The sequence below is a fragment of the Saccopteryx bilineata genome, chromosome 11 (assembly GCF_036850765.1).
Source record: "Saccopteryx bilineata isolate mSacBil1 chromosome 11, mSacBil1_pri_phased_curated, whole genome shotgun sequence".
Lineage (NCBI taxonomy): Eukaryota > Metazoa > Chordata > Mammalia > Chiroptera > Emballonuridae > Saccopteryx > Saccopteryx bilineata.
Genome location: NC_089500.1, coordinates 46,040,710 through 46,050,466, shown reverse-complemented (window position 1 = coordinate 46,050,466; position 9,757 = coordinate 46,040,710).

The window sequence follows — 9,757 nt, the reverse complement described above, 5'->3', positions numbered from 1 at the left end:
TCAAGATTGTAGTCTCAATCACTTCTGAGACATGCTGGCCTTCCCCCCTTCATCTCTTCCTCTCCCTCTCAGCTTTCTTGGGCTTTTTGATTCTTCTTATGTTTAAGCAACATGAAATAGGACCACGTTTAGGCATGAAACTATGCCTTTTCAATATACCCATAAAGAACAGCATACAGTTTTAGATCATAACTGTTATGAAACATTTTTTTTTTTTTACAGGGACAGAGAGAGAGAGTCAGAGAGAGGGATAGATAGGGACAGACAGATAGGAATGGAGAGAGATGAGAAGCATCAATCATTAGTTTTTCATTGTGACACCTTAGTTGTTCATTAACTTTCTCATATGTGCCTTGACCGAGGGCTTTCAGCAGACCTAGTAACCCCTTGCTCGAGACAGCAACCTTGGTTCCAAGCTGGTGAGCTTTTTGCTCAAGCCAGATGAACCCGTGCTCAAACTGGCAACCTCGGGGTCTTGAACCTGGGTCTTCCGCATCCCAGTCCGACACTCTAGCCACTGCGCCACCACCTGGTCAGGTGTTATGAAATATTTTTTACTAAGATAAGCCCTATGTGAATCAACCTCTCAAGTTCAGTGTTCTAACTATCCTGTGCGGGATGTAAAACCACGGAGGAGAATTCTTGCATATGCAAAGCTCATCTGTCTTCTTGTCTACTTGTCTGAGCTTTGTAGAAGTGCAGAGTGAAGAAATGTCCTGTTCCTAATCTTCAAATAACACAAAGTTCACTAGGCAGCTTCACCACCTCCAGCTGTTGTGCAGTTGCAGAGGGGCCTGACTAGTTCCTTCAAAAATGGAAACAGGAAGCAGCTACACATGAAATTTTTGACTCCTGAATGCAAGTTAATACATCAAGCAGCTGTATGAATGTGACCATGAACTGATGTTCTTCTAAATACACTTAATAGCACAACCAAATTTGAACTTCCTGTATTCCCCTGCAAGCATCCTTGCAAATCCGGCCTCTCACTGACGTTGAGCGGAACATTTTTAGGATTTGGGGACATTGTGTTAAAGTAGAGGCAAAGAACATGATAGAGAAGAATAACATGTAACAGCAACGAGGTGATCTAAGGAAAGGATGTGCCATTTTTATATTGAAAACACCCTCTGATAAATGTATGAAGTTTCCTGGACATTAAATAAGAACAGGAAATACTTTGCAGGAGACTTATTAACATGGTAACCATTGAGTATTCCAATCCAGTGTAGTGATGGATTAATGAAAATGAGTACAGGAATTTGTAACCGTTTAAAGCAAGGTCTCAGATTTGTATTAGCCTCTCATCAGCTGGAGAGATGGACCATGGTAAGCTCATCTGGGCAAAGCAAGGAGCCAGCTGAGGGCTCTTCAGAATCCTTGGGATAAAAGTCCATATGAAACAGTATTCAGGCAACTTCCTTGCTGCTAGGAAGTCAGTTATTTTTGTATTTCTGCCAGATCTAGAAATAAATACAATACCTTGCGTCTTATTTAAGCCTGTGATCTCACTTTGCCCTTCACGAGCTCTGGGAGGTAAGGGGACCATTATCTCCTTGATGTCTGTTTCACAAATGAAAAAACAGTCACAGGGAGATTTAGGAACGCTGTTCAAGCTTCAGAGTTGTTTATCTATAGGGCCTGTAACTCAGATCTTCTGATGCCATGTGGATACCTCTCTCTACCATGGTCACACAACACGGGCTACTCAGGTTGTCCTATACTTCATGCCAGATGTGTCTAACAATGATGGGGGTTCTGGTAACATCCGAATTTTGGAGTGAAGTGAAGATAGTGGGATAGCCTCATCACACCTGGGAAAGATATTCAACTTGCTCCCAGGAGCTCTTGTAGCGAAGATAAAGGTTGAACCTTGAGCGTGTGGGACTGTGGGAGTTGGCCAGAGAGCTGAGAGGAGAGTTTAGGTTCGTTTACTCCCATCACATGGTCATTTGCTCTTCCCCAAAGCTGTCTCAGAGTGAGGATAAGAACCGTGATTCATGAGTTGCTAAGGATTGTAGAGGAAACTACTCTTATATAAACACCACTGATGTGGAGTAGCTGTAGAAAACCAATTATTCAAAGTTGGCTTTTATTGTGTTTTCAAACTGAATTTGTTGTCATTCTACATCTCTGTTCTTTTCCTTTCTTTGAGAGTTTCTTTTCTTATATTTTTTAAACTCCCACATCTCAGTAGCTTAACACAATTAGAACTTCACATCTTGCTCATATCAAATCTAAGATGAGTATTATTACTGAGCAGCAGGCAGCTGTTCTTCAAGCAGAGATGGTGGGCGGTCCCTTCCATGCTTGAGCTCTGTCGTGTCAGGATTCACCATGAACCTGAGGCCTCCTAGGTCATCATGCTCATTTCCATCAAGCCTGCAAAGGTAAAAAAAATAAAAAGAAACTGCATATCACACAAGGAAAGACTATTGTGGGCCTTTCTAGAAATGGCACATGCCAACTTCAATTTTGAGTTGAGTCAGTGTTCTTTAAGCAGTATTTAATACTGGACTTCTGAGTTTACCATATTTGCTATATTGACCTCATGCAGGTATTTCTCCTGCTGCAAATACACAAAAATGTTAGGTTTAAAAAGTGTTCAGAAAATACTTTAAAATATATTTTAAATACAGTTTAATATATTTATATACATTTTAAATATATTTAGAATACAGTTAAACTGAAAGGAAAGGGAAAGATTTGGTTTCAAAATCAAAAAGAGAACTCAAACCTAGAGGAGACAGCTATTGCTGATGCTGAGATGACCTAAGGGGCTGGTAGTGGACACGGATGTGGGTCGCAGGAACTGGGTGCTGGGAGTTTTAATGCTTACACTGTGACAGGCATGGTCTTGAGGACTGAGGACTGAGGACCTAAATCTGGGACACTCATAGGGCCACCAGCCTTTGAAAGGAGGGCTATAAAAAAAATACCTTTGAGTCAGACTAAAAATTGGGATTTAATAGAAGCAAAGGTGAAAATTTCTCAAAGGGACACTTGCTAAAGATAAGGAAAATTTTTTTTACAAAATCTGTGAGGAATAAGCCCACCATGATTCAGGGTCACTAGATATGATAATTAGGAATACTGACACTCAAGAATGTGAGAAAATAGAACAATCCATAAGATGTAAAACAAAAAATGTTTAAAATGAGTATAATGAGTAATAGAAGTAGTATGATAAAAAATGACCTTGGCCCTGGCCGGTTGGCTCAGTGGTAGAGCGTCGGCCTGGCGTGCGGAGGTCCCAGGTTCGATTCCCGGCCAGGGCACACAGGAGAAGCTCCCATCTGCTTCTCCACCCCTCCCCTTCTCCTTCTTCTCTGTCTCTCTCTTCCCCTCCTGCAGCCAAGGCTCTATTGGAGCAAAGATGGCCTGGGCGCTGGGGATGGCTCCTTGGCCTCTGCCTCAGGCGCTAGACTGGCTCTGGTCACAACAGAGCGACGCCCCAGATGGGCTGAGCATCGCCCCCTGGTGGGCGTGCCGGGTGGATCCCGGTCGGGCGCATGCGGGAGTCTGTCTGACTGCCTCCCCGTTTCCAGCTTCAAAAAAAATGACCTTGTAAGAAAGAATAAGCAGATTTGAAAAATAATGAATTAGAAATTGTAAAAATGGAAAACATTTAAATTTAGGATTCAATAGATGGGCCAAAGAACAAAATAGTCATAGTTGGGAGAACTATTTAACTAGAAGGTAGAATGGAGGAAATCACCCAGAATGTAGTACAGAGAGATTAGATAATAGAAACTTGATAGACCAAGGAGACCCAATATGTACCCAATTATAAGTCCCAGCAGAAGGCATTTTGGGAATCAAGGAGAGGTAATATTTTAACACAAAGAAGCTGAACTTTTCTAGAAAGAAAAAAAAATTGAGTACTCAGCATGAAGCCACACAGCATGTCCCTTCAGCAATGTTCTCTCTCTCACACTCTCAATTTTCCCCTCTACTATCTTATTCTCATCAGCAAATAAGCATATTTCAATAACATGTCATAGTAAAATAAAACAAACTTTCCCCTACCCTCCTTCAGATGCTGCTCCATTTCTCTGTTCTTTTCACAGCAACACTCATTCTACGAGTTGCCGATATTTCCTATCTACACGCTCTCCTCCTAGTCTTTACTGGACTCCTTATGATCTGGTTTTCATATTCATCCTTCTGCTAAGGGGTCACCCATGATCTTCACATTGCTAATTCCAAAGGTGCATTTTCTTTTTCTTTTTCTTCTTTTCCAAGTGAGAGGAGGAGAAATAGAGACAGACTCCTGCATGTGCCCTGACCAGGATCCACCCAGGGGCCCCTATCTGGGGCCGATGCTCTGACCAGCTGAGGTCATACTAACAACTGAGCTATTTTTAGTGCCTGAGGAAGAGGCTCCATGGAGCCATCCTCAGTGCCTGGGCCAATGCACTGGAACCAATCGAGCCAAGACTGTGGGAGGGGAAAAGAGGAAGAGAGAGAAGGGGGAGGGGGAGAGGTGGAGAAGCAGATGGTTGCTTCTCCTGTGGGCTCTGACCAGGAATCGAACCTGGAACATCCACATGCTGGGCTGATGTTCTACCACTGAGTAAGCCAGCTAGGTCCAGAGGTGCATTTTCAATCCTCATTATAAACCACCAGCAGCTTTTAACAGAGTTGATTGCTCTCTCCTTTTTGAAATGCTTTCTTCCCTTGGTTCTGAGAGCATCAATCTCTCCTGGCTTTCCTCCCACTGCTCTGGCTGTTCTCTCCCAGTAGCTTTTGCTGGTTCCTTTTTATATCCTGTCCTTTAAACAATGGAGTCATCCGAGTGTTAGGCTCCTTCTGCTCTCTAAGGCAATCTCATCCCTGTCATGTGGCTGTAAGACCTAAACGCTGGCAACTCCAAATTCATGTCTTTGATTTAGACCACTTCTCTGAACTTCAAATTCTTCTGTCTGACTTCCTCTACTACAGTGCCACTAGCATGTCTAATAGACACCTCAAACTTAAAGGAAGCTCCTCATTTCTTGTCTCCTCCCTCCAAAATGGTTCCTTTTGAAAACTTCCCTTCTCAGAAAATGACTATTCCATTCTTTTCATTATTTGGGTCAAAAAAAATTGGTGTCATCCTTATAATTTCTCTTTATACAAACTCCATATCCAATTCAGTAAATGTTATCAGTTCTTTCTTCGATATATAGCTAGAATTTGACCGCTTCCCAACATTTCACCACAGCTGCGCTGGTCCTAATCATCACCATATTTCCTCTGGGCCACTGTAATGGACTGCTAACTAGTCACCCTGTTTCTCTACATTAAAAAGAACCCCAAAAATGTTCTCTGCACAGGAGATAGAGTGTGTCTTTTAGACATATGGCACTCTCCATGTTAAAGACTGCAGTGGCTTTCCAGACCTTTCCAAAGTCCCTATATTGGGCTGTAAGGTCAGTGTGCATTATCTACCCATCCATCCACTCATCTGACGTGATCCACTACATTCTCTTCCTTACTTTTCCTGTTTAGCCACATTGTCTTCTGTGCTATTCCTTGACCACACCAGGCATGCTTTGGCCTCAGGGCCCTTGCATGTGCTGCATTTACCATGGTAAGTCTCTTTTTCCAGATATTTGCATAATTGGTCCTCATTTTTTTTAGTATCTGCTCATATGTCATCGTATCAAAAAAGGGCTTTCCCATCATTTTATTTAGCGTTTTCCTAGAATTTACTCTTCCCCATAACCTAATTTATTTTTCTCCATAACACTTATCACTACCAGACATAGTGTATTTGTATGGACTGTTGTTTATTTTCATCACCTCTCACAGAATGTAAACTGCTGGAACATGGAAGCTTTGATTTGCTCTCTGCTGATCCCTAGTGTCTGGATCTGGCATGTAGTAGGTGTACAGTAAATATATGTTGAATGACTGAATAACTCCTCAGTAGAATACAAAAATACAAGGCCACACCTAGACTCTCACAATAAAAACTGTCAAACATCAGACAACCAACTAAAATGTTAAAAGAATCCAGAGGAAACGACAAATTACCTACATACTGAGAACAAAATTTCCCCAAATAATACCAGAAATGATGGCAAAATATCATTAAATTGTACAAGGTAAAACAGCCAACCTTGAATGAATACCTAGCTAAGTTATATGGAAGTGAAAATAGGAGTAAGACATTGCAGATAATAATTTAGGGTCCTTTAAAGAGCTTCTTAAAAATATGCATACATACATACTTAACTCCAGCAATTCCTTCCCTAAAATCAGGAATTCTAAAGGAAAACACCACAAAGCTTATTTTCCATTAAATCAAATGGGAAAAATTCAAATTCATTATATACTAACCCCAAACTACTAATCACTTTCCTAAAATGTAACTAAAACTCAGTACATCATTGACATACCACCACCATCAAATGCGTAAATAAAGAAATGCTTAAAACATTACTTCCTGACTATGGAATCGTGACCATGGCTATTAACAAGCACCTGTTTGGAATGACATTTGGATGCTTCTCTTTAGCACCAACAGCATACAGATGAACACTGCTGACTCTCAGAGAGGGCTTTTCAATGTCTGCACGTGACTCTGCCAGTTGCATTTGGAATTAAAATTTTAGGCTCTTCTTGCACACTGCTCTTTTTAAAGTGTTGATTAAATTTTCAGATGTACATGAATTTTTTTTCTAAGCCAACAGTCAAAATACTATTGTATTCCTAAATACATTAGTTTTATGAAGTTTGGGAATTAAAAACAAGAAAATGTTAATCTAAGAATCAGTTTTCAAAGTATGCTTGTATTTCAGTAAGAAGGAAACTGAAACCACCGGAGAACAAAGAAATTGGTAAACATATTAGTAAAATAAATAAGCATTGAAGTAAGAAAACATCAAACCAGTAACAATAATATTGACTAATGAGAGAGGGTTAAAAATAGTGCAGAATTAGAACACTAGGTAACCATATGGCTGGCTTGAGGAGTGCGTGTCCATGGCTTTGTTTGGGAGGATAGAACCATTGGTGACTGACTTTATTAGTACCCATGTTACTATTTTAAAATGGTAACTTACTAGGCCCTGGCCGGTTGGCTCAGCGGTAGAGCTTCGGCCTGGTGTGCGGGGGACCTGGGTTCGATTCCCGGCCAGGGCACATAGGAGAAGTGCCCATTTGCTTCTCCACCCCCCTCCTCCTTCCTCTCTGTCTCTCTCTTCCCCTCCCGCAGCCAAGGCTCCATTGGAGCAAAGATGGCCTGGGCGTTGGGGATGGCTCCTTGGCCTCTGCCCCAAGCGCTAGAGTGGCTCTGGTCTCGGCAGAGCGACGCCCCGGAGGGGCAGAGCGTCGCCCCTGGTGGGCGTGCTGGGTGGATCCAGGTCAGGCGCATGTGGGAGTCTGTCTGACTGTCTCTCCCCGTTTCCAGCTTCAGAAAAATACAAAAAAAAAATGGTAACTTACTAAAATGATAGAAATACAATTTATAAGTTTGAGTCAGTAGAAGGGAGCAAAAGAGAATAAAGAAAGCCTATCCTATACAAGATAAAAACACAAAGAAAAGGAAGCAAGAAATGTGGTAATAGAAAACACAAACTAGCCTAACCTTTGGTGGCGCAGTGGATAAAGCATAGACCTGGAATGCTGAGGTCGCCAGTTTGAATCCCTGGGCTTCCCTGGTTAAGGAACATACAGAAAGCAACTACTACGAGTTGATGCTTCCTGCTCCTCCCCCCTCTTTCTCTCTCTCTCCCTCCTCTCTCTCTCAAAATCAATAAATAAAATATAAAAAACAAAACAAAACTTAAAAAAGAAAACACAAAATAACACAGTAGAAAGAAGTCAAAGTGTCAGCAAACAATTTCTTCAATTAAAAATATAAAAAAGCTCACATTGTATTTGAGAATTTTCCCAATTATATTCTCTTTATAAGAGATATGCCTGAACATAATGATACAGAAAGATACAAAAGATATAAAGAGAGATGCAAACTGTAAAGTTCTTTCCAAGTGGAAGTAGTTGTGGATTTAAATCACATTACTGATCAGATTATTTCTTGATAATTTTTTTTATTATTATTAAGTGAGAGGAGGGGAGGCATAGGGACAGATGCCTGCATGCGCCCTGACTGACCAGCAAAGCCCCCTATCCAGTATGCTCTACCTAGCTGGGACCATTGCTCTATTGCTTGTCAACCGAGCTATTTTTACCACCTGAAGTGGAGGCCACCTTTCCTGGCGGGGCAGCTTGCTGGACCAATGGAGCCATGGCTGCAGGAGAGGAAGAGAGAGAGAGAGAGAAAGAGAGAGAGAGAGAAAGAGAGAGAGAGAGAGAGAGAGAGAAGGGGAGGGAGAGGGGTAGAGAAGCAGATGATTGCTTCTCCTGTGTGCCCTGACCAAGAATTGAACTCAGGACTTCTACACACCAGGTCAATACTATAACACAGAGCCAACTGGCCAGGGCCACTATCATGTATTTTTAATACTTTGCCCTAGTGTCTGACACATAGCAGACTGTGAATAAATATTTGTTAAATGAATAAAAGCCAAGATAATAAGTTGTCACCCTCTGACATTTGCTATTTTATCAGTGTGTATTTTGTGTGCATTTGGGGGTGGAGATCCAGTGGGGAGTGAAATGCTGTTTTCTTGAAGTTGGTAAAGAGTTCCATGCATATTATTTAGATGTCAATTTTATTTTATTTTTAGTCTGGCTACTAAGGACACCTTGGTTATTTTGTAATATATTCGGTCTTTATTTCCTACTTTTCCTTCTCTATTCATTCAGTTGGCTCAATATCTCCGATTATCTTCCTGAAAATGAAATGATGCCAAGTAGATCAGATTTTGTAAGGCCTGCATTATCAGTGCACATTGTATCTTCTTTCAGTTTTTCTTATTTATGTTGCCCAAGGTTGTGGTTATGATTATTTCTGAAAACAAAAATGTCTCAAGGCAGACACACCCTTTATTGTAAATAATGGTTGTGTCACTTAAAGAATATGTACAGCTTGGTAACCATTGGAATTAAAACAGTTTCTATCAACGCTTTCTGAGGCCATGCAGGATCAGAGAGGTGGTCGCTGGGCTCTGTCACATCCCTGCCTGAGTCCTGGGAGGCCGCCCTCCACTGGCTTCAGGAGGTGTGTGTCGAATGTAGTGACAGTTCTTTTTCCATCCTCTGGGGATCAAGAGACAGGAAATGCCACATGTTTTTCTATTAATAAAGGGCAAAACCACTTGGTGGTAATTAATATCATCCTCATGACAAAATATAGGTGTCAGCCAAGTTGTTCGGCCATGTTTGCTTCTTTTGGAGGAAATGTTATCTGGATTTGGCTTTTATCATTTGGCTATATTAAATCCAGCTTTACATTTTTGTGTGTGAAACGCTCTAAGAACATTGCCTCATACCCTCAGTTCAATTCCAAATGATCAACGTCGAGGCCGAGGCTGCAGGATGCCGAACATCTGGATATTCCCAAACATTCAGTTTTTCGACTGGAGATTCCATTTTTGGTGCAGATTCACAGGCTTTCCTTGGCACTTGTGATCAACAGAAAACTCCCTAAATAATCCATGTAGGTATTGTTTAAACTCAGAGTCTCTTTATCAACACTGAGTTATTTGTACAGAAAAAAGTGACCTAAAATGTTCTCTTTGCACATTTTACATCTGAAGTCCCACTATGCTTGTTGTTTGGATTCTGGATCTGATTCTGGAGGTGCAGAGCCAAGATGGGCCCAGCACCTGGGCTGTGGACTCACCATATACACGGACCGGAGCCT